The following is a 24,460-nucleotide window of genomic DNA, read 5'->3' on the forward strand; positions in this document are numbered from 1 at the left end:
CTTTATCAATCGGACCTGTACCCTTGCTAAACAACATCACATTTGTTCGACAAGACCTCTTTGAGATATATTTGGCATGAGAAACGCTACACAAATGAATATTGCATTTGCATTATATGGGAGGTTTTCAGTATCAGAAAAACCAGCTCTTGCTGGATCGTTTCTTCATAATAAATAACGTCACTTAAGCCAACAGTCTCCTCTCAACTAAAGTACGTGATTTATTAGCTGGAAAGAGTTCAGTTTTGAAAGTGAGGGTGACATTTTAAGGAGCACATTTTACCACCTCAGCAATAAATAGCAGAGAAAACACAGGCTTTTCCCTCAGTCCACTTTTACAGAAGTTATTCCATGCAAAGTACAAATGTGTTGCAGCTATTCTTGCCGTATAACGAAGAAAGACGCCAAGGAAACTAGCGGGTGCACTGGCTCTGTGCAGCAGGTATCCACATCCGCAACCTGAGCCTCTCAGTTACGCTGGCATGAGGATTCAGGTCATTAGCAGACGGGCTGACTCCAAGCACCTCCGCGTTCCCCAGAGCTGCGTTGCTCAGCACAGCCAAAGAACCAGTGGCTGAGGGAGCCAGAAGTGCTAGAGACAGCGACGTGCAGAGGGCCCCTGTGAATGAAATCCTGCCAGATTCTGCTGAACACACACAATTTTCCCATGGGCTAGTTAACGTGTGAGGGCTCAATCCTGCAACCCTGATTCACTCAAGTGACTTGAATGGCACGACTTGCATTAGTAATTCCGACAGGATCAGGCCCTAAACGTGCATGTACCACCCTCTTCTCCCCCCCCACCCCCAAATCATGCATTTTATGTTTAAATCTCATTGCAAACCCAAGTCCCTTGGTGTGTTTTTGAAGCCCCCCGGAGCTGCAAGCTGATTGCATTATTTCCTACTGTTTTCCTCTTGTTGATTCTGTAGATATGGTTTGGGGATGTGGTTTGTGATTGTTATGGGGCTGATGCTGCAGCTGCTCTGAGTGAAATTCACTTAGAAGTCTGTGGAAATTTGGCATGGGCAGCATCATCAGGATTTATGGGTGGTGAGCCAGAGAGGCCCCCTCCAGGGTGCCAACTTTGGTGGTTGGTTGTGTGATGTGGGCACCTGTGCACAGAGGCCTGGCTTGAGGACAAGCTGCACGTGAAGGTGCGATTGCAGCATGGATAGGCATGAAGCTTTACTCTGGCTAGCACAGGTAATGGTAGTGTAGATGTCATGGCGTAGGTTTCAACATGCCCAGTGTCCCTGGGAGGGTCGTACTCTGGTTGGTGGCCCATGCCATCACATCTTCATTATTATTGTTATCTGCGCTAGCTAGATTAAAGCTGGCATGGGTGCTACAATCACACCTTCCCTTGCAGTGTAGACATACCCTGGCTAAACAGCCATGTGGGGGACGAGGGGGGTGGGCTTGAGTCATCACTGATATGAGCTGAGGTTTAAACCTACAGCCCACTAGTGAATTCTATGAATACAGGGTCTATCTCCTGAGTCGTTTGGTCCCCTTATAAAATGTTCTGTTGCATGTTTCTCCTGAGTGGGGGGAAAAATGGATCTATTCCCTAGTAATGTTAGGTCCAATTTTTAGAAAGTGCTCCTCACCTGTTGAGGACTTGCAGTCGAGTTTTCTTGAAAATCTGATCACTTATTTGGGTGCCTAAATGGGGGCTTCTCTGAGATCTTATGAAAATCTGACCCCTTAAATTTTTGGTTGTTTTTTCTCTTAGTCTCCTCCATAAAGAACCTAAACATAATCTGACTCTGTTCCACAATTTTTGCATTACCCTCCTACTCCTCTTCCCATGAAATCCTGCCAATTACATTTTGCATTTTAGCCTACAACCCTGTGAAAACCTGCTTCTATGACATGTGGCAGGATGAGCTCTCATCTTGCAAGAAATTATAGCTTTCCCTTCAGCAGTCTAAAAATGTTTTGGTCTTAAATCCATAATTTAGCATCCAAGTGTGTAAGGAAAAAGAGAGGAAAATAAAACAGTTACTGTCATGTGAAATAGTGAATAGTAATATCAAGGATCTCTGCAGATCAGAGAGTGATGTGTGGAGGTAGCTATGAAGTGGAAGTCTTTTGTTTTCCTTTTATTTTAAGGCTGAGATTTTCAAAGCTGCCTTAAGGGATCTTGCAACCTTTGAAAATCTCTGCCTAAATTTCTATGCATAGTGTTCAACAACCATTTTATTCTTGGGTTGATATAGCAAGTTACAAAGGAGTCATAACCACTGTGCTCTCTTATGATACTTCTGTTCTTTCTTTCCCATTGTTTCTTAATATAAATAAGCAATTTAGACTGGAAGTACAGGTTTTGCCATTTGTGGATGGAAACGTGACAAGGAGGATGGCTGGAAGGGGAAAGTGAGGCTTATTCCCTCCCTGATTCACTTGGTGTTATTTTCCAACTGGATTCTGCTCCCACAAGGCCCGCTCTTAGTGCATTGCCTCCTTTTCCTTCCCTGTCTAGCATTTCTTAAAGACAACCAGCCCTAAATCTCCACAGACCAGTAATTCTAAAAGTTTCTTCTTATAATGCAGACTGACCTTTGTAAAGCACTTGGAGACCTAAGCATGAGATTTGCTGAGTCTGATCTCTCTTGCACCAGTCCTGATTTACATGGGAACACCACTGACTTCAGTGAAGTTACATTGTGTAAAATTGGTATAAGCGAGATCGGAACCGAGACTCCTACTGACCCTGCACACATAGATTGTCAGCTCTTCAGGGTAAGGACTGTTGTGATGTTTGTATCACACCCATCACAGTGGGGCCCTGATCCTGGTGGGGGCCTAAGGACACTACCACAATACAATAAAATGAATAATAATAGGCATCAACACATGTCACTCAGGTGGGTGGTATTACAGTCCTTGCTTTGCAGGTGTGGAAGGATGCAGTACAGAGAGGATAAGTGATTTACTGAAGGTAACACAGTGAGTCAGTGGCAGGGTGAGGAATAGAACTCAGGACTCCTAGCCCAACTGTAAACATTTAAATTCAAACCAGAGCAAATACGTTAGGCCAGATGTTCAGCTGGTGTAAACTGGTGCAACTCCATTGACTTCATACCTCCATATAAGGCCCCACGTTGTTGGTGTTTTTTAGATCTTAAATACTGCATGTTTCCACTAATAATTCACCAAGGATGCAGTAGATACAGATCTACTAAAGAGAGAGGTTGCAAATTGAATTCTTTAGCCAAATCCTTCCAGCACTTGCAGAATATTCTTGCTTAAACCATTACTGGATGCTGCTGTATGGATTCAACTGGTTTATTTTCCCCTCAGATTGAATTAATAAAGGAGGAAAGAAGAGTAAATTACGGTGCACAAGTTACAGAATCAATAAGCTATTAGTCAGCAAATCTAGGCAATTAATTTAGAATAATGTGCAAATCAAAGACGGTGGTGAACAGATTGAAACCCTAAGGTAATAGGCAGAAAAGATGCAATGTAGGATTTCAAAAGTAAGCAGCTCTCTTTTCTACATAGGAAGTTAGAGAATGGGAAAGACCGAGCTTGAAATTCTGTCTCATTTAGTCTCTATGTGATTTGCGCAGTTTGCAAGTAAAGAGATTACGGTATATTTTGTTCCCAACTGTCTGTCCTATGATCTCCCCCAACAACCTGAGAGCCCAGCTGGGTTATTTCTGGCTTGTGCATCGCCATCACTAATCAAGTTCCTGCAGTTGGAACTTGTTTTACAGTTTTGTTACAACATTTTTTAACGATAATGCACAATCAGAATAGAACCTGGCTCACTTTCCATAGCTGAGTAAGTTCTGCAGTGCCCATAGGTATTAATATCTTGCATTAGGTCAAATGCTGTTATTTACATCAGTGGGACTTATTGATCCTGGCTATGCTGTAGGCATATCGACACAGTATTAACTAAACTCCCACAGTCTACACCCAAACAGCTGGATCAATGTAAAACTTGGTATCGATTTTCCTGGAGTTGGCCTTTTTGATTCTTCTGAGGTCCTGGTCAGGGAAAGTATAGGATATCGTAGCATACTACAGTAATTTTTTTTATTACAAATATCAGAAACTATTAGTGTAAAATGTTCAGTGATCTCTACAGCTAATGAAGGAGCAGTGGCTGATATCACTTGCTGCTCCTGCTGTTACCTGCTTTCTCTAGAATATAGCTCCTCAAAAATGATCTATAGCAAGTTAATGGGTTATTTATGTCTCACTGTTTTCAGTTGTGCTGGCAATGAATAGAACAATGGATCCACTCAACTCAGCTTAGACCACTGAACACTGCACCACTGACATTCTCGGACTACTACTGTGATTGTAAGTGCAAGAATATAAAATAAATGAGTTTGAGGCCTTCTCCCATTACAGACCACATTAAAAGCATAGGACAAATCCTTTGATTTCAACGGTAATTCCATAGATATTATTTAATTCTGAAAAGTCAGGAGAACTGTTCAACAAATGCATCTTGCCACAGGTGTCCTCTTTCAAAGGTCATTAGCTTTGACTGAATGGTGAAAAATGCTAAATTTAACATTTTATCCAGATATTAGCAAGCCATGTAGGATGTTGAGGATTAGACTTGCTCTTACATTCTTATCCCTTTGCTTTTATATAGCTTCATACATCCCAATATCTCAACAAATGTAACTAACTGGAACATCTCTGTGAGTAGTATTCTCATTTTACAGATGAGAAAATTGCAGTAGTGAGTTTAAATGGCTTGCCCAAGTCCTACAGGAGATCAAGGCCAGAGTAGGAACTAGAGCTGGTATACTGATAAGGAGGTGTATCTCAGGCCCAGCATGGGTAGGGCATTCTAAAACTCTTGTTTGCTGGTACAACACCATAAAGTGTGGTTCAAGGCTTCACCTCAAGTTGTCATTGGCTTCCTTCTATTGTAACAATCGCCATAAACACCTTTTTCTCAATCATTCAGTAAAAAGTAGAAGCAATAGTTAAAGCATTTGAAACTTAAGTCAAAGTTTCCAAATTTTAACAATTTCCCTCCTTTTTCCATTTAGTTGCACAGTGTGTTTTATAGGGTAAGATTACCTTTTTGAAAGTCCTTTAGATGGTATTCAGATATGGTATTAAATCTTTTATTAATTGTAATAACACAACTATTTGATTTGTGGGGGGGAAAAGTTAGCTGAAGACCAATCCTGTTACTTTTTTAAGATAAGACAAAACAGCTGCATCCACAAGGAGAGAGAAGAAAAGTGAAAATAGAAAATGTAACTTCTGGCTGTGTCTTTCTTGCTTGCAGCATAGGTGCTGGAAAACCAGTGGCCAGGCACATTACACCGTTAGGCCCTCTGAGGGCTGGTAAACTTTTACCAAACTTGGGCTAAAACATTGTACAGAGCTTTCCTTTTTAATTGCAACAGTGTTGCAAAAGGGGTCTTGGCTGGCTAACCCAAACTCTTATTAGACAAAAGAGGAAGATGGGCAAGAGGACAAATAAGATGGGGTAGGAAAGTTGACATGCTCTGGTGATGTTGATAGCAAGAACCTCAACCTCAAGCTCACATCCCAGGTGCTGCGCAGGATTCAGCCAAACACATTGGAAGCAGTGATGTTTGGTACCCTCGCCTCACTTGATCAGGATGACTTCAGGATCAGAAAAGCAAAGACCCAGTGGTCGGAAGGTAGATGAGTGAGTTGGGGCTGGTGTCACCTATGACCACGAAGCAGAGCTTAGCACAAGCTGTTCAGTCCCAACCTGTCAAACTAGCTTATCTGGAACGAGTTTCTCAGTGACTTCCAGAAAAGCAGTGGGCAAAAAGGGATGGCAACCTTGTCCCGTTAAAATTATGCAATCAAACCAGTTATCCAGTTATATGTGGATGCTTATTTCCAGTTCTAGCACTATCTTGATGTGTTGCTATAGCAATGTGGTGACCTCTCCAGGAACCTTGGAGACCCATAATTGGTGATTCTTATCATAAACACATCCAGTTTGTACCAGTTTTGCTGTCTCCAATGCATATTAAATTGCTTATAAAAATAACCTTAACAGGTCAAGCTGGATTTTTATTACCTTTCACCACTTTGGGCAATTCAGGAAAAGAACTCAAGAGTCCTAGTTCCCAGTCCCTAGCTCTAATCAACATCCGATGCCCTTCCATTGGGTTTTTTGTTTAAGAATGTGGTCCCCAGTATATACTCTGCAGTGTCTCTCTTCTTCTATGTGCCTCTCTTAGGGTATGTCTACACTAGAAACATAAGTCAACCTATATTAGGTTGACTTACAGCCCCTGCAGCAATTAGCCTGGTCTCTCAGCTCTGCTGGAACCTGGCTTCCCCACCAGCTCCTGGTGGGCTGCCCCCACTCCGCTCCCCGTTCCCTGCTGGGAGCGGAGAGGAAGCCACCGAGGGCTTCTCACCTCCCTGTTCCCCTCCAGGAGTGGGGGGTGAGGGGAAGTTACCTGGGGCTTCTCAGTCCTCCCCCTGACCAGACTGAGAGCTCTCAGCACCCTCCAAGGAGGCTCTCAGCACCTGGCAACCTTGAAGTTATAAACTAACAACAACAACAACATAAGCAGTTTGTAGTTACTGTGAGGCAGAAATGTAAGTAAACTTTCACCTGAGAACAATTTCTGCCTTTTAGAACCCATGAAATAATCACATCTTTGATAAAATATTTGTAGGATTATTGACAATTGCTTTATGGTTTTTAACACCTCTTCCTTCCTAGCATTTCAATAACTGGCTGTTGGCCTAGATGCATTATTTAGTTTTGTTTTGTTGCAGAATTTGACTCAGAGATTAACAACAAGGAATCACCCCCACCACGTTGATGCTTTGAAAATGATTTTGTAGTGTGATACTTTAATTCTGGCAGAGATTTATGTAAACTGCACAGATGGAGCAATGTAACACATCCTAAATAGCATTACACAAAGCCAGTTGCTAATTCTATCAGGGGTGCCAGGTTCCATGCTCCCAGAGCAAATAACAAATGAAATGTACATCTCTGTAAAGGAAACTCTTCTAGGGCCCAATCCTGTGATGTCCTGAGCATGTCACAGGATTGGGCCCTCAAAGCCATCTGAAAGGAACTCTGTGCAGTTTGTTCAGTAGGAAAGATGGTCTCCGAGCGAAGGCACTGGACTGAAACTCAGAAGATCTAGGTACAATTCCCAGCTGTGTCACAGACATCCTTGGTGACGTCACTTAACGTTCAGTCCTGCCTCTGTAAATGGGAATAATACTTCCTTTTACTATCTAAATAGACACAACAGACAGCTCACTGGGACACAGGCTGTCCCTATGGTATACTTCCATAGCATCTACCACAATGAGGCCTTGATCCTGGCTCTGTCCTACAATAAATAAGAATAATAGAAGTTAGATATTTGGGCCCATACTTCTAGTGAAAGGGATGTTTCACAGCCGGGAACAGTATTTGATCACTAGCCCTCACTGTAGCTGAGAAGATAATTGACAAGCTAAAGGGCTGGAGTGCAAAGACGAGGTCACCTCTCTTGCAGTTAGAGCCCGCAGCAAGGCAGACGATGGGGGTTAGTTCCATCTCGGTTACTGTTGTCAAGATTTACTAGTATAAAACTGGCTTAACTGGAAGCTTGAAAACAGCTGATTTCCTCTAGCAGAGCCCTGGATCTGTCTGTGATTCCAGCGGCTTTTTCCAATAAGAATGTTACCGATGTCGTGCCTTGCCCCTGCTGCCCTGGCCAGAGCACGAAGGGGCACTGTACGGCAAACTGGAACAAAAGACATTACGGGTATGCCTGCGCTGCTCCGTGGTGTGCACCGAAGAGCTGCATTGTAGCTGCCCCGGGTAGACGCTGTGGGGGCGAACTGAAATTTGCATGAACGTAATCCTCTTCAGATGGGACATTAGTGCGAAGTGGGAACCTTTTAGTTCATGCCCACAGCATCCACATGAGGGAGTTGCAGCGCAGCCCTTTGAGCCCTGCTGTTCACACCCTCTTGTGGGGCAGTGGAGACCTGCTCCAGGATGTCACCTTCACTAATAGAAACCCACCATAAACGAGGGGCATCCGCTGGGGGTGGGGGGGGACAATAAAAGGGCAAGCAGAGGGAAAAGGGGAGCTTGTGCGTCAGGCACGGGAGCGGGACTGGATTCCATTCCTGGGTCTGTCGCGGACCGCAGGTGTGACCTTGATCATGTCTCTTAGGACCAGATTTGTAAAGATGCAGATACGTGCCTAGGAGCCCAATTCCCAAATCGGTGGGAGTTAGGTCAGTGCTGCTTTTGCAAATCCCACTAGCCACCTAAATACCTTCTTAAAATCTGGCCCTTAATGGCTGGTCTCTCTTTCTTTCGGTTCCCTATTTGTAAAATGGGAAGAATACTTCCTTGGCCTAGTTAGACTGTAAACTTGATGAAGCAGGGACTGTCTGTCTCTACAGTGCCTGACACAGTAGGGCCCTGATCTCAGATGAAGCCCCGAGGCGTGACTGAAAACTAACTGTACTATAATGATACTGCAGTAGATAGCAAGAAGGGAAACAAATAGAAAGCAGGCAGCAGTCATAAAAAATCAAGCGTTGAGGAAAGCTTGAAGGCGTTTATAGAAGTAGGTAGCGATTAAATTAGATGGATAAATTGCATGGACAACCACAGGAAAAGTCTGCCCCTTCTGCTGACTTCCTGATCACTTCCCTAAGCACTGGGTGCTGCGTGAAGGCAGATGCCCTGCAGAATGAGACACAGGAGCAGGTATGGAATGCCACCAGGAACAACATGAAATTGAGAGGGATCTGTTGGATTGTCTAAGTGTGGCCACACAAACCTGTTCAGAGCTAGACTCCAAAAGTCACGTGAAACTCTCCTGATTTCCATGTTCCATCACAAACTAGCCCACCTCTGTGAACCTTTTGCTCAATCCACAGGGTTTCACCAAGAAATCAGATGAAATGGCAACTTCAGCTGAGTTGCACTTTGAATTTTTGGGGGGCTGGTTTGTGCATGTGAGCCTCTCCCAGACCTGCACTGCTGTTTCTCACAGCTCCACATGTGGTAACCGGCACTCCCCAAGCCCTCCTCTGGACTAGAGCGTGTTAGTAAGGAGTTTAGTTGGCTTTGCATATGACTAGAGATTGTGGGTCTGATTCTTGTCTCATTTATGCTGATTGTAAATTGGGAGTAACACCACTGAAGTCAATAGAGTTATTCAAATGAAGATACTGTGGAAAGGAAATCAGAATGAAGCCTTCTGTGTCTTCTCAAACTGAACCATACAGAGCAATTGGCAAATAAATAAATAAATAAGGGGCCAAGACAACTTTCCTAAACTTCTGGCTTCTTTACAAAAATTACAGGGTGGGATGATTCCCAGTGCCAGGAAGAGGCGAATGCTGGGATGTAACCTGCCACACACCGAATCTAATTCCAGATAGTGGGAGAGGTAGCGAGAGTGAGGTATAATGGCAGAGTTAATAAAGGAACTCTTTTATAGGATCAGTTTATTTTACAGGCTAGAGATGGTGTTTTATTGGGCTCTGTTCCATGTAGACCATAGCACTTAGAATGTATCTTGGGACAATATTTGATTATGCTATTCAGTTTAACCCAAAACAAGGTTAGACCTCGGAGTGTGGTCTCCAGAAGGAAGCGTTGCTCATTTAGGAAGAGGGCTACCAGTCAGCAGATAAGGAAGAACAAATGTTTCCTTGAGCTACAGGCTAAGGTGAATAGGCATCATTTGCATCACTCGAGGGGAAAGGCAGCTGTGGTTTAGTCTGAGCTCTGGGCTAGGAATCAGGAGATATGGCAGAGTCAAGAACGAAGCCAACGTCAGGACTTGCTGTAGAGTCTTTGGGAAGTAATTTTAGACCAGCATTTTCAAAAGTGGTTATTGACTTTGGGTGCCCAGAATGAGACCCCTTAGGCTGGATATTCAGGGGGTGCTGAACACCTGCAGCTCCCATTGACGTCAATAGAAGGTGAGGGTATACAGAATGTCTGAAAATCAGGCCCAGGGAGTTTCATGCAGGACTGGAGACTCACGTATTGAACAGCCACTTCTGAAAAATGTTGTCCTTAACACCTGCCCTCCCCCATACGGCTCAGTTATTACTCCTATAAAGTCTGGATGCTGTTGTTAAGCTGGGGGGAACCTCGCCTGAGCGATGTGGTAAATGTAAAAAGAAATTAAGTTCCTTTATGGAATAGACAGCTGAAACAATGGGAGCCACCGCCCAAGCCGCAGGCTGCATGGAAGGCTAGTCGGGAATCTATGCTACATGGACCAAGCAGTTTGACTGGGGGTTGAATGCAAATGCAAGGCACTGAGGGTTGTTTGATGGAGCTGCGTGTGTGAGGAGAGAAGCAGTACAAACATCAGAGAAGCTGACAAAGAAGGCAGCAAGGAAGCTCCAGCCACAGCCAGAATAGCATGTGTAGCATGGCCTTGAGGAAAAGGCTAAGAGAGATCTTTTGAGTAGAGTGCTGGCTGGCAAGAGGCTGGGAACTATTAGCACAGAGACAGTATCCTGCTGTCTGATTTTGTGTGTGTGTGTGTTCAGGGAAGCAGGACTTTAGGAACATTAGTTGTAAACAAACAGGATTGCATCAGAGAAATACCTGACTCCATCAATTTTCCTCCATACAGAAACAACATACAAGACTTCAAATACTGGCTAACCACTTGTATTAAAAGGGGTAACAATATTTACCCACTTCTGAGAGGTAGTTTGAGCTCTCCAGATGAAACACACTACATAAGATCAGAACATTGTTACATTTAAAAGATTAGCTCAGCTGCATGCTGCTACAGCAATGGCAAATTCCCAGAGCTATCCGTTTTCAAGGACTGACCTGTTCATATCTGTTGGCTGGAATCTGGTCCCTCCAGTACGCAGCGCTTGCCATCTGTGACATTTCTCTTCCATGCCCCATGGCAGATCTGCAACTGGCTCACCACTCCACTGGGAAAAATAACTTCAGTGGGAGCTGTGCTCATTTATACCAGGATGAAGTTTGGCCTGAGTTCTTTGATCAGCAAGAGCTGATATCTAATCATGCTCTCGCTGTATGTTATATGTAAAGCAGCTTGGCCTCAAGGGGTAGTACTTAGTCACTGTTTCCAGATGCAGCATTTTTTTTGTCAGCTTAACGCTAGCTGACTATTTACCACCTTCTGAATCACAGTCAAACATGCCAGCCAAGCTGCCAATAAATAATGCAAAAATTCTCCCCAACTGGGAAACTGTCATTTCCAGGCCAGGATTTTTTTCTTCTTTTAATAAAGGAGGGGAAAATCTGGCTTCAGGCAGCTGACAATTTTAGTCTAACCTCCTCTGGGTGTTTATGCAAATGCACTTGCACCCTGTGCATTGTGGGTGAAATGTGCCCCAGTGCATGGGGCCTGGGTGAAACTCACATGCATAAGGTCTGAACAACAGGGCATTAATGCAGGTAAAGAGTTGACAGGCAGGGATTTGAAATCCCACCCTCCAACCTGGGCTGGAAGAGCAACTACAACCCCTCCACACTGCTTACTGAGTCTGGTAGAGCCACTGGGTCTCCACAGGCTCACTCCCATGACCCCAGCATAGGTAGCCAGGTACAGTGACCCATCCCTCCATTAGATGCAGGACATTCAAAAGTGCCTCATACCCTCCCTCCTCTGCATGTCAAACAAGAAACAGTTGTGGTACTTAGGCAAATGTTGTGGGGGTATGACAACCACTGCTCTTTTGTGTGTTTGCTGGTAGTGGTTTGGTCACCTCCTTTCTAAGTAACCCCACCGAGGTCAAGTTATTTCGAACCGGAGCTCCAGTCTAGCAGCCTCAAAAGCTGGCACTTGTGCAGGTAAAGCAAGTGGATGCAAGGTATTCCACATGCAAGACCGTGAGTGCAAACTCAGGGCAGCTTTTGGAAACCTGGCTCTTGCTGGCTCCATTAAAAAAACAAGACTGAGCCCATCTCTCCTTGACTTTGAACTTTGCAATGTTTACCTTTTCCAAGCCATCTTCCGATAAAGGGTAATGTTTCCCCAAAGTATATAAGGGATGTAAATGCCTAAGTGGACTTAGATTCTTAAGTCACGTAGCTGGCTTTGAAAATTTCACCCAAATAGTCTAAATGATGCTCACGTCCCTGGGTTACATTAGGCCATGCTGTAAACTGGTACAATTCAGAGTTCCATTCATTATACCCAGGCTGAATTTAGGCCTCTTTGTGCACTTAGGCCAAAATCTTCCCGGGCATGGGAGTTAAGCACTTAAAAACCCTTGAGGATCTGGGCCCTAGGACATGTTCATGATAGGGACTCTGAGACACTACAATAATAATAATTGCTATTCATGGACATTGTCACTATAGGTGGCCTCTGCATGATCTTATAAACCTTACCTTGTGCTTCATGAATTCTGCATCCAATCTATGAACCCTACTGTTCATTGTCCCCTACAGCCCAATTAGCTGGTTCACAAACTTTGCTAAGTGCTCAAACTTAATTAACCTAATTGTATGTATTCAGCCAGCAACATCCCACCTAAGCTTGGTGCTATTTACCGGAAAGCAGCGACCACAGGGTGAAGGCAGCTGCTGTACAGAGGAACAATTTTAAAAACAAGGTTTACTATTTTGTAGATCTGGGCCTAAATTCTTAATCAGTATTTTTAATGAGAGGTTGCGTCAGCTCGGTTCTACTGCTGGTTTCTATTGTCGCATCAGGATTGCTTTGGTTTAGGCTTGTGAGTGCTTTCTAGTTTGGAAAGGCATCCAGCCATCCTTCTTTGCAGGGCTGTTGGGGTTAAATCTAGAGGATCTGTTATTTATAAATGATAGGTTAATCCTGGGACCCTATCTCTTTACAACCTAGAGGCTTCAAAATGAGGATGGGGGGAGAGGGGAGTAGTAGGGGAGGCAGCCAAAACAAATCAGTACAGCTCCTTCACACAGCCAGTTTCTTTACAATTTCTAATGATTCCTAAAGTTGCTGTTCCAGAGGGAATACGCACTATCCTACACAAGTGAGAGAACACTGCAAAGCACATTTGCTCTAAGGAGCTTAGAAGGAAGATTTTGTTAGGTGGTTTTTTGGTTGTCTTATTTGTAGAGTAAATCCAGGAGCGTTTCCACCGTGACTACAAACAAACAGCCATCTGCCAGCCCAAGAGACAAATCTTATCCCTCCCTTCTCAATCCAGTCTCATGTTTACCCCATGTGGCCACTGATTGCTGATTATAGATGCAACAGCACCCTTCACTGGATGGTTAGCAGAGCCCAGCTTGTGCTAATTTACCTCTAATCAGTAGCTGGTTCTACTGAGCTGGCTGCCTGATTCCTCCTTCACTTTTCAGTGTGGCTGTAATACATTGGAGTCTCTCCTTTTTTAAATTTTTATTCATTTGCTGATTGACTTCCTTTTCTGAAATCACTGTGTCCCACAAGCTTACTCTGCTAGTGACCTCCAGTGGGAGGTAGAGTTAGCCAGTCAAAGCATTTGGATGAAAGGTATGTTGTCTCTAATGAGTTTTGTTTGCCTTTTTGATATACTTTAGTAAATCATGCATGTTTCTGGTACCCTATAAATTGATAGATCCTGATCCTACAGAAACACTAATGTGCATGCGCTTTATGCACAGGGGTTGTCCCACTGATGCTAATGTGGACCTACAGGCCCATAAAACCTACAGGTATGGGTCATCTAAGCTCTATAAAACAACCAGAAAGGCCAGGTCCCTGGCCTAATCCCAGTAGGTGATACATTTACAGTGTAGGTGGAGGAAACACAGGTTTGTGGCCTGACTTTTCAGACGTGCCAACCACCACAAATCCTGGGGCACCCGTGAAAATGAGGTCACATCACTACAGGAGCATTCGGGTACGTTGTAACTTCCCTTGTGGTATTCTCTAGGTTGCTGGTCGCATCAGCTCTGATGACCGTTGAGTAAAATGAGTTGCTGTTCAGTTCTCAGGGCAAGGGTCCACCCCACAAAACCCACAGCCTGTGGCTCTGTTGGCAACTCCTCAGAGAGGCTCAGGGGGGCACAGAGACCCACTAGTCCTACACCCCATTGCAGGTGAGGCACGAGGCACGTTGGAAGGACAGGGCGCTGCTGAGGCACAAGCTGTCCTGTTCTGTCAATACAGTTCTGTATCCAGTATTCACTCTCCTCCCCAAAGACAGATTTGGGGCAAGGCAGAGCTCGTGGCATGTTTCACCCCCCAAGGGAGCAAGGGAGATGAAGTAAAGTAGACAAGGAAGCAAGAGTGGGGACCTACAGCCATGTGATGTACAGTGAGAGGGAGGCCTGGATCTTCAAGGCACGATTCTGCTTTCTCTTGCCCTGCTTTGAGTCAGGAGTAGCTCGGCTCAAGTTAGCGGTGCGTGTGATCAGATTCAGGTTCAGCACACGCGCAGCCTGTGTCTCTGTCTCCTTCAGTGTCTGCTGCTTTTCAGCATACAGTCACTGGTTGTGTTTATACCTAGTGCTGGGAGAAGCCACGTGGCCCATCCTGTCACCTTGGAGATGGGACACTGGCCTTTGTCACCTCTGCTCAGATTACTGCACAGGGTGGCCGCAGCAGGGGCAGTGTGATTGTGCTGAGTGGCCAAAGGGATACCGTGTCTACGCCTTACTTTGCCTTCTCTCCGGGGCAGGGACTGGCTTACCATGGATATGTGATGTGCCCAATGGGACCCTGAGCTCAGGTCGTTTTGACTAGCACGGTGATAGGGAAGAGTAATAATGTACTAGCTGCCTGTTGATGGGCAATTAGTGTCCAAAGTTTTAGCGTTTACCCCACAAAGCACTGAATGGACTGAGCTCCCGGCGCCCTGTGTGCCAGCCCGGGGTCAGAGCTGGAAGGGGACTCTGGGTTGTGAAGATGACTGGCCTCCACACTTTGGGTGCTGAGCTTTTTTGAAAAACTGGCCATAAGCGTCACCTTGGGAACTGCTGGGACCTTCTGAAAAAAACAATCCCAACTGTGGCTGCTGAGCCCTTGAAAGTCTCTCCCTGTGCTCTTTTGAAAACCGGGCTTTCTGTGTAAAGTGGTGGAGTTTCCAGGGGCTGTGGATGTTAAATCTATTTTGCTATTTATCCTTTCAAACTGAATGCCAAATGGCTGGAAAGAGCCCACTGTGTCTGATCTTCCTGTGGGATTCACTGTTTCGGATGGGCATAGACTCAAATGTTTTATCTAAATTTCACTAAGCTCTGGGTACCTGTTTGAACAATAATATTTGTAATGAAGAGCAGTCCGGTGTCATGCCTCCTGGTGACATCTGATCACCAAAGGGGTCAGGAGCAAGTCAGTATTTCTCCATTGAGAATCTGGCTAGGTTTATTACGGTGAAGAGGTAATAGGTTTGTTGTTGCCATCCTGTCAAGCATCAGTATGTGAACACGGCCGGAGGCAGGATAATCAATTTCTTGGTCAAAGCCCTGACTTTGTAATAGCAGCCTAAGATGTATTTCAGTTGGTGAACTTGGGACCTTCTGCGTGAGGAATCAGTGTTAAGACCCTGACCCCCGCACCCCCACCCCGTTGCAACTGTGGAATTTGGAATTCTGAACAATGGACATGTTTGATTCTCTTTCCCGATTCTCTCTTGGTTTTGCGGTCTGTATCCCTTTTAATGTATCTCCTGCATATTGATCTAGATCAGTGCATGTGGATGATTATGTATTAGAGCTGTCTAAATGTTTGGGGGAAAATGTTTTGTGGAAGACTATTGAAACAGTTTTGTTGGTTGAGAGAGACTGTCTTTCACATTCTGTAGCGTGGTGGTTAGGGCGTAGGCCTAGGATGTGGGAGACCTAGGGTCCTGCTCTACCTGAATTTGTGACCTGGGATGAGAAACTCTGCTTTGAGTCATGTCATAGGCCTCTCCGGACACAGTCATGGTCACTCTGTTGGATATTTTGACACCTGTTTCTGAATCAAAGACCTCAGGTTTTTGAATTAAAACTCACATTTTGACAGTTGTTTTCCTGAAAATGTTGGCAACGTTTTGGTTTTATTCCAATAAGAACATATTTTGAAATCTCAAAAGTTGCCACAAGATGGAATTGTCATCGTCTGGTCAGTCTACTCTGTACGTTTATTTTCCTTGTAATAAAATGGGCTAGAAGGGAGGAAGTTCTGGCACGGGGCTAATACGAAGATGATCTGTGTTCAGTTCCTGTCTTTGCACAGGGTCTGTGAGACCTTTGGCAGGTCACTTAGGGTATAACTTTTAAAGGCACCTAAGTTCCATTTACTTTCAATAGAATGTAGGCTCCTAAGTCACTTAGGTGATTTTTAAAAATATGCCCTTAATCTTTCGATGGTTCAGTCTCCCCTCTATAAAATGGGAAAAATATTATTTCATGTGTCTTACCTGTCTGTTTCAATTGTAAGCTCTTTGGGGCAGGAACTTTTTCTTACTCTGTACGTATGGGGACCAGCACAAAAAGGGCCCTGATCTCCTCCGTTGTGGCAGCTAGGTGCTTCTGCAATATACATAGTTTGCTGTTAATGTATTTATTTAAAATCCAGAGTGTGACACTCGCACTAGGATGCAAAATCAATCCCCTTGGGTTAGTGTGGTATGGTTTTTATCCTCCTCCTTCCCAACCCCCCTGGTGTTTTATTTCATCGCTTACCTTGCAGCAGGGAGGGAAGAAGCTATTTATTTATGAGAAGTATTTTGCTTCTCCAGCACACCCACACCCAGTAGGTCTCCCTGAACCTTTGTTAAATAACAGCATTATATTCGCCCATTTCCACATCTCACTTGCACTTTCTGAGCTTGAGTAACTTTGTGAATGTGTCTGGTCTGGCCATGTTCATTTCCATCCCGGCTTCCTGTGGCCGTTTGTGGTCAGCGCCTCCCTTAATCTGGACCTTTTCCCTTTATTCATGTTTGTTTATGAATGACTTGTATTTTCGTGACTGCCGTTGCCAGCTCACACTTCCTTACTGCTCCCAGAAATGTAACCCTTACGTAACTTGCAGGAAAAAAGGGCCCAGGTTTGCAAACCCTGCCCTGAGGAATCCAATTGAAATGAGTCCTTTGGGTTTACGGCAGCAGACTTTTTTTAATGCCTTCATAATTCCTTATCTCCTGATTTTAATGCCCTTAGATTTGATTCTTCAGAGGGAGTGCACAAAATGAATGCCAATGACATTCTCACTGCTGAAGGGATCATTTTTTTTCCCCTGTAAAATTATTTCTCTCCTGCCCATGCCCAGCCTCATTGTCGGTTGAGATAACTAACCACATTATACTCAGATTCTTTATGGTGCCTTTTATTTTATTACATCTTTGGGTGTGTGTGGGGGGGTGGAGGAGAGTTCTTCTCTCTTCTACACAATAAATGACCTCAATCAACTTTAATTTTCATATTCTGAAAGCAGTGATCTTCTGTACTGGAATCACCCTCTCAAAGCTATTTCGAATCACAGGACCCAAATATTCAAAATTTCTCAGCCTGCTACATATCTGAATGCCAAGATCCTAGCTCTCTGACTTTTATTGTTTTCTGGATGACAAACTGCAAAAAGAAACGGTCTGCTATCTTCAAAACCACGCTCCTTCCATGCTGATGCCACAGAACAGAAATAATTGTTTCCCACAGAATCGACTAGCTAATTAACTTAATCCATGTTGTGAGCAAAAGGAAGTCGATAAACAAATAAAGCCCTGTTTCCAAACAGTTTTCAGACTGGTCTAACTATTTATACACACAGCTGGGGCTGTGATTTTTCTACCAAAATAACTAAATTGGTACAACCCCATGTGTGGACATAGTTATACTGGTGTAAAGGCCCCTTTACACTGATAAAATCCCCACTCCCAGTGTGGATGTAGTTAAAGTGGCACAATTTTTGTGCATAGACAAGGCCTAAGAAAAATGCCCTGGTCTCCTTTTGGAGCTTTTTCCATTTTTGCTGTAATCCTGTTGTCTGACCTTGTATACTAAGCAGTTTGAGGTCAGGTCTGTCAGTGTCTGGATGGTTGACCTCCAGGAGAGATGCTGGTGAAGCAATATGGTGTACTTACTCTTCTCTCTGGATTCGTACTGAATCAATGTCCCCATATAGTGTTGAGGATGCTGTGGATGCCCTCTTTTGGGCATGACCGCTGGTGGGCTTTATTATCCCCATTTTGCAGATAGAGAAAACTGATGTGGAGAGAAGTGCTCCATGTTACACAGCAAATTTGTGTCAGAGTAGGGAATAGAACCCAAGAGTCCTGTAGTTAAGCTCTGTGCATTAGCCCATGCTTGCCCATCCCACCCCTTCATAAAGGTGTTTAAATAAATGCAAAGTATCTTTTTATTTATTTGTATTGCAACCCTAGACACCCAAACTGAGACAGAGGCCCAGTTGTGTAGATGCTGTATAAATACATAGCAAATAACCTATATTGAAGCAGTGAGTTAACACATGAACTATGTAATCATATATAAGACTTTAAATCCAAGGAGGAAGGATGGCCCAGTGATTAGGGCCTGGGACTAGGGAGATGTGGGTTCAAATCCCTACATCACCACAGACTTTCCATAGGACCTTGGGCAAGTGACTGTTGCTCTGGGCCTTAATTCCACATCCGTAAAACAGGGAGAGTAGCCCTGGCCTGCCTCACAGGGTGTTGTGGAGATAAATACGTTACAGATTGTGTGGTGCTGAGACACCATAGTAATGAAGGGCAGAGGAAGTCTCTGAGATAGGAAAAGGAACTGAAATTTCCTGTACTTTTAAGACTGAATTGTGAACTATCTGAGCAAGGTCAAGAGAGACTGGAAAGTGTATAATAATGCAGCAGCTCTAAGAAGTGAGAGGAGCAGTGTCAAGGAGGAAGATGGGGAGAGACGCCTAACTAAAGCTGCTGTGAAGAAGGATGTTTAATCTGACACTGTTATTTTATTGCAAGACTCATGGCCCAGTGCTGCTCCTGGACCTCTGCCACATTCATCAAAAGGATTTATTTTATTTGTGGTGTTGCCTGCCAAGAAATCAGACAGTCCAGCTGAGAGTTTCTTCCAGGGCTTTGCTCTTTCAGTCGTTTATCATTCCGGGCAGAGCCAGAGAAGTCTGGTGTTTTTTTGCCTTCTTGGCTTAGCTTTAAACTGCCTGTCAAGCCTACAGCTCTGCAGAAACAGGGCTTTGTGAGCAGCCCGCTCTGATCTCAAGGATCCCATTTTGATTTCCTAGTAGTCTTTCCCTGAAGCTATGGACTGTCAGTCCTTCACCCCCAGCTGAAGAACCCCGCTCCATTTGTTTAACCGAAGACCTGTCTGAACCAGCTAGGAAACCACAAGACTTAAACCATGCTGGAATATTTTAGTCAACCTTATAAGCTGCCCTCCAAGACCGTGCTAGTTGCAGGATGTGGTGGGAAAGCGGGTCAATCCTGCAGTTGATGCAAATAGAGGTGGCTGATGTCTACCCCAACTGAGGATCTGGCTAATTGTTTCTCATTTTTGAGATGAAAGAGCCCCAGAAAGAATGCAGGATTTGTGTAAGGTTTCTGAATACCCTTTGGGGGAATGGGTTTAGGGCTTGATCCAAAGCCCCCTTGAAGTCAGGGGGGGAAAATGGGTTTTGGTTCAGTCCCTTGGTTTGGCATTTTTTGACTAACTTTACTTGCCAGTAGGGCTCTAGACCAATATCCTATACACAAAGATCTCTCTCCTTTCATGCCAAGACCCATCCTCTGTGTAGTCCATAGCATGGCTTCATACTATAACTTCCAAAAAATACCCTGCGGCTAGCCTGCTTTTCGCTCCGGTGTGGGAAGGCCAGAGAGAGTCAGTGCTGGAGTTTGAAACAGAGTGGGTGGGAGGGATAGTCTTGCGATGTGAAAGGGGACGGGGGAATGAAGCAAAGGCAGACAGAGACTTGGTTGCAGTTGAGGTAATAACTATCAGACCTAGAGACCAGGGAGGCAGCAAAAGAGAAGCGCAATCTGTGTTCAGCAATGATGCTTCGACGCTTTTCATTGTCAGCGCTTCAGAACAACTAACCAGCTAATCCCCAACACAGCCGTGTGGGGAAGGTAGACAGTATTATCCCCATCTCTCAGAGAGGGAGAACTGAGGCAGAGACCAAGTGATGGTGTAGTGTGGGACTGGGAGGTGACCTCTGATGGGAATATTGGACTTCTGCTATCTAGAGGCCTGATCCAAAGCTGGTTGAAATCATTGGGAATCTTTCCCTTGACCTCATTGGGCTTTGGATGAGACCCTAGTAGTTGCAGCTAACAGAAGATAAACACCCCAGTACAGTACTCGGTTAGCTAGGAACAGCAGGGTCAAGTGCTAGTGGCTTGGAAAACAGCTGCAGCTGAATTCTGTTCCCGAGTATGGGCCTGGAGCCCCGGATCCACGCGATGTGGCCTAATGATAACAATGAAGTACTGAGCGCCCATGGATTTGCTATAGGTTGCCAAGGCCGCAGATGGAGTCAGTGTCGATGATGAGAATGGAACAGGGGCGTTTCTGGCTCTTAGTCCTCTGCTCAGACGGTTAAATGGGCGTTTCCGCAGTGAGGAGTGACCCAGAGGACTCTTGGGTATGCTCTGTAACGGGGCGGGCAGAGACATCTGTCCACTTCACATTCCCTGCAAAACACATCAACTCACAGAACAGCTCTGCAGAACTGGTGCTGTTTCTCACAGGAGCTGGGGATGGAAGGTGTTACTGAACCTTGTGGGAAAAGTGAACAGGATCCGTGCTTTTAATGAAAGCAAGCAAGCCTGAAGCCAAGCCGCTTAGCTGAACTCCATCCTCCCAGCCACCAGCAGCATCAGAAATTGGCAGAGCCAGCACCCATCTGTGGCTGCAGAGGGGAGCGGGATGAGCTACTTTCACAGAGGTGCCTCCATAGGTTTTTAAGCATAGTGGTGACCAGCCAGTCATCTAGTCCGCCCTGCCTTCTGTTCGCATTGATGGGTCTTGTCTGTGCAGAGCACTGCGCAAAGACAATGTGGGGGGAATGGAGATCGTGGAGGGGGGAGAATCTAACACAGTGACTAAAGGGACCAGTGAGAGAGCAGTGGGATGGAGTAGATCACGGGGTCCCAACGTGAGGTCTGGGAGCGCTCTCCCTTTTTCATTGGCCATGAGCAGGTAAGGGAAAGAATGTGTAGAAATGTTAGCTAGCCCTGGACTAAATTGGTGGCTATTACTCTATTCTGTGTGTGCACCAGCAGGCTCTTGCAAGATTTTAGTGTTGTGCTGATTTGTAAGTTAACTCGCCCCCTTGCCCCAGCCTGGGTAAAACACCTTTAAAAGAGACTGCAAGTGATCATGAAACAAAAATGCCCAAATGCCTGGGGAAGAGATGAGACCTATCATGGGTACTTGTGGCAATAAATGGAGACTGACTGTTGTTGCAAAACCCTGAGCCAGCAAGGAGCCCTTTGAACAGGGGATTTAGAGGTGTTATTTGGCCATTGCTTGACACGGAGAGAATTTACACAGAGGAGTGCAGTGCACTAAGAATCTTCTGTAGCAAAACAAATGGCCGTACTTAAGCAAAATCTTAAAATAAACCAGATTCCCTTTGGATATATTGTAATGAACTTTCCAGTTACACCCAGTGTCTAGGGTCTGTGTCAAAATCCATCTCACTCACACTCACGCTCACACTCACACAATGAAAGGGAGAATATTGCCAGTTCAATCTGCCTGAATTCTCTCTCTCTCAGCTGAGTGAGCACAAACTGTCTCTTTCCCACCAGCTTTTGTTTCTAGATGTGTGCATGTCCCCTCTGCCACCTCCTTCTAGCCAGCTGACAGGGCCAGGACATTGATCACTTCAGTTCCATCAGCACACTGAGTGTAGCCCCTAGCCCAAGCATGCATTCCCCTTTCCACTCACTGGCAGATTGCTGGGACTTTCAAAACTTCCACTCCCCCAGGAATAAGGCAGTGTTTTAATGTAAAATAACCCCGATGACTCTCCTATACTGAGCTACTTTTCCTTCCCCAGTGGAAAACTTGCCTGTTTCTTTTCTCCATTTCATGTAACTCCACCCTCTTCAGGGGAGCTCACGGCATACCATCCGTAAACCTAAATGGAGAGTCAGGTCCTACATGTTTGGTGTCATACCGAGCAGACCCAATGTTTGTCTTAAAGTCCCGAGGAAGTGGCTTGAGCTCCAATGTGAGCTGCTTCCAGCTGTTCTTGTGCCAAGCTTTGATAATTCAGATTATCAGGATTCAGAATTCCTGCCAGGAGCAATTTTCCTTCACCACGGCCGATATCTTGTCTCATTTTCCACATTGCTTCTCTCCAGCAGTTTGTCTGATAAGTAAGCATGCCGAAAGTGACACACAAGCTCGGGGCGCTTAGGTCACTCTGCTAATATTAAAAAATAGAAACTGGCAGAAGATTCGAATGCACGTTAGGAACACAGCAGGGGCCGTGATACTTCTGGAACATAGGGTTTGTCTTTTGAGGGTTATATGCCCTTGATTAACTCTCTCTGTACTCGGCTTTAACAGAGAGAGCGCCATGGTTCCTGAGCGCTCATCAAAAATCTCCTGGCACCTCTTTCACCAGCAAGAGCGTTGGCACCAGTGCCTGGGTCAGTTTCCACCTTGGGTAATTAGTCTGCATAAGTGCTATTCTTTCTGTCACTTTAATGAGCTATGAACTACTTGGTTGCCTTGTCTTTAGTCTGCTGAGCGCTGCTAAGACAGCTGCAGCGTTCCTCACTAGAGGCAACTGCATTTCAGTGATGAATTAAGTGAGTTAACCCTAAGGGCTACTGGGAGTCTCTCACATCTGCTGCTGGTCACAATTTTATCTTGGGAGTGGGGGAAAAAGCCACAGCCTCTAGCTGATGTAGCTATGTCAGCAGCCCCCCACCCTAGCAGGGTGGGGGGCTGGAGAGGAATGCCACTGTGTTGCCAGCAGTGTTCGTTGGCACAGCTAAGAACATCTGGTGCGGTGGTGGAGTTATACTGGCCTAAGAGCGCCTTCTGTTGGCTTACACTGCATAGCCACTAGGGGGCTCCACAGCTACACCTATATTGATGCAGCATTGGTAGTGTGAACAGGCCGTAAGTTAAGGCTTAAGCACCTAAGGCACTTCTGAAAATTTTACCCCGAGCCTTCGCTTACCATTGTGAAAGAGCTGGTTGTAGCCTCATTTCACAGAGGGTGAAACTGAGGCACAGAGCAGTGAAGTGATTTGCTCAGCTCCGTCTCCACTAACCCCCAGCCTTACAGCTCAGCCACAAGCCCTGCCTCACTGCATTTGCACTGTATTTCCTTGCACAGATTTTTCTTCTGCTGTGTTTCCCCTTGTGACTATGTTTGGGTTCAGTCCGAGAGAAAGGAGGACTGAATCAGTGGTATGCGTGATACGGCCTGGAAGCTTCATTGGATGCTGTACAAAGATGCTATTGTCCCCTTGCAGGCAGAAGTGTAATACCATGCAAGCAATCTGAATTGTAAAAGGCTGCGTGGACAGATAACCCAGCGTCCGTTCACTGTGATATGGAAAGCAAGGAAGTTTACCTGGGTGGCAGGCTTACTCTGTAGGTGTCTATTCCTAGGATTGTTATAATTAGTGTTTGATTTCTCAAAGCTCTGGTTTGGAATGCTTTACAAGCAGACCTGCTGAGCCATGATATACCAGCTCCATTTCAATAGTGGCAATTACTGCACAGCCAATGTAAACAGGGCTGTTTTGTTGACAGCAAAAGGCTTGGATTTTGTTTGGGTTTCAGTTAAGTTTAAAAGAAAACCACTACCAGCTAGTCAAATGTGCTGGGCCTGATCTCTCTAAGTCAGCTGGAACGCTGACCTCTTCTGCAGTTACTGAGTGAAATGGGTGAGCTCAGACTAAAGGGCCCCCCGAAACCCCTGCCAAATTCTGGTGTAACTCTGGATATACATCAGTGTACGTGAGGGCACAACGTGGTGCAAATAGAGGCACTGACGTAGCTGAGAATACAACTATTTTGTTTGCTAGCACCTAGCGTGCATTTGGTACTTTATTGTCACGTAGTGCTGGGCGTAGTCAGAGTGCTAGAGACAAATATCACTACCCCAGAGAGTTTGTGTCATCGGCTGAACTTGCTGAATATTTGCTATGGGGAGAGCCAAATGCCATTTCAGTTATGATCAAGCCCGTGAACACAGGGCTATACACTACCCTCTCTCCCTATCAAATCCTCTGCCTGTAACAGTGGGCGATTTGCACAAAGATCAAGGAGGGACTATGGCCCTTACATGGAAACCTGATTTCTAGTAAGAAAGGTTGCTGTTGTGTTCAGCATCTCTTAGGGAGAGAGGGGGAAGGATGCATGGTACGTCAAGGAGCAATGCCTTTTGTGCATACACAACAATCCAGTTGGCACAGCATTGTAGTAATGGGGGGTGTGGCGTGGCACGGTGTGGCCCAGCCCAAGGAGACATGCTTGACCTAGTGAGTGCATGAAAAATAATGGAGCCTAGCCATGGCAAGAAGTGCTAGGGTCCCTGAGGCCACACCTGTCCAA

The 24,460-nt window shown here is 45.2% G+C and overlaps 1 long non-coding RNA gene across 1 annotated transcript in view; it reads left to right on the plus strand.

Annotated features, from left to right (window-relative positions):
- The window catches only part of LOC119563891, a 70,279-nt gene that overhangs the window by 15,754 nt on the left and 30,065 nt on the right, over positions 1–24,460 (plus strand). The window contains exon 4 of the long non-coding RNA XR_005222657.2: positions 4,230–4,323. This is a non-coding gene — a long non-coding RNA (uncharacterized LOC119563891). The remainder of the gene's footprint in view (positions 1–4,229; positions 4,324–24,460) is intronic.

The sequence above is a fragment of the Chelonia mydas genome, chromosome 17 (assembly GCF_015237465.2).
Source record: "Chelonia mydas isolate rCheMyd1 chromosome 17, rCheMyd1.pri.v2, whole genome shotgun sequence".
Classification (NCBI taxonomy): Eukaryota; Metazoa; Chordata; order Testudines; family Cheloniidae; genus Chelonia; species Chelonia mydas.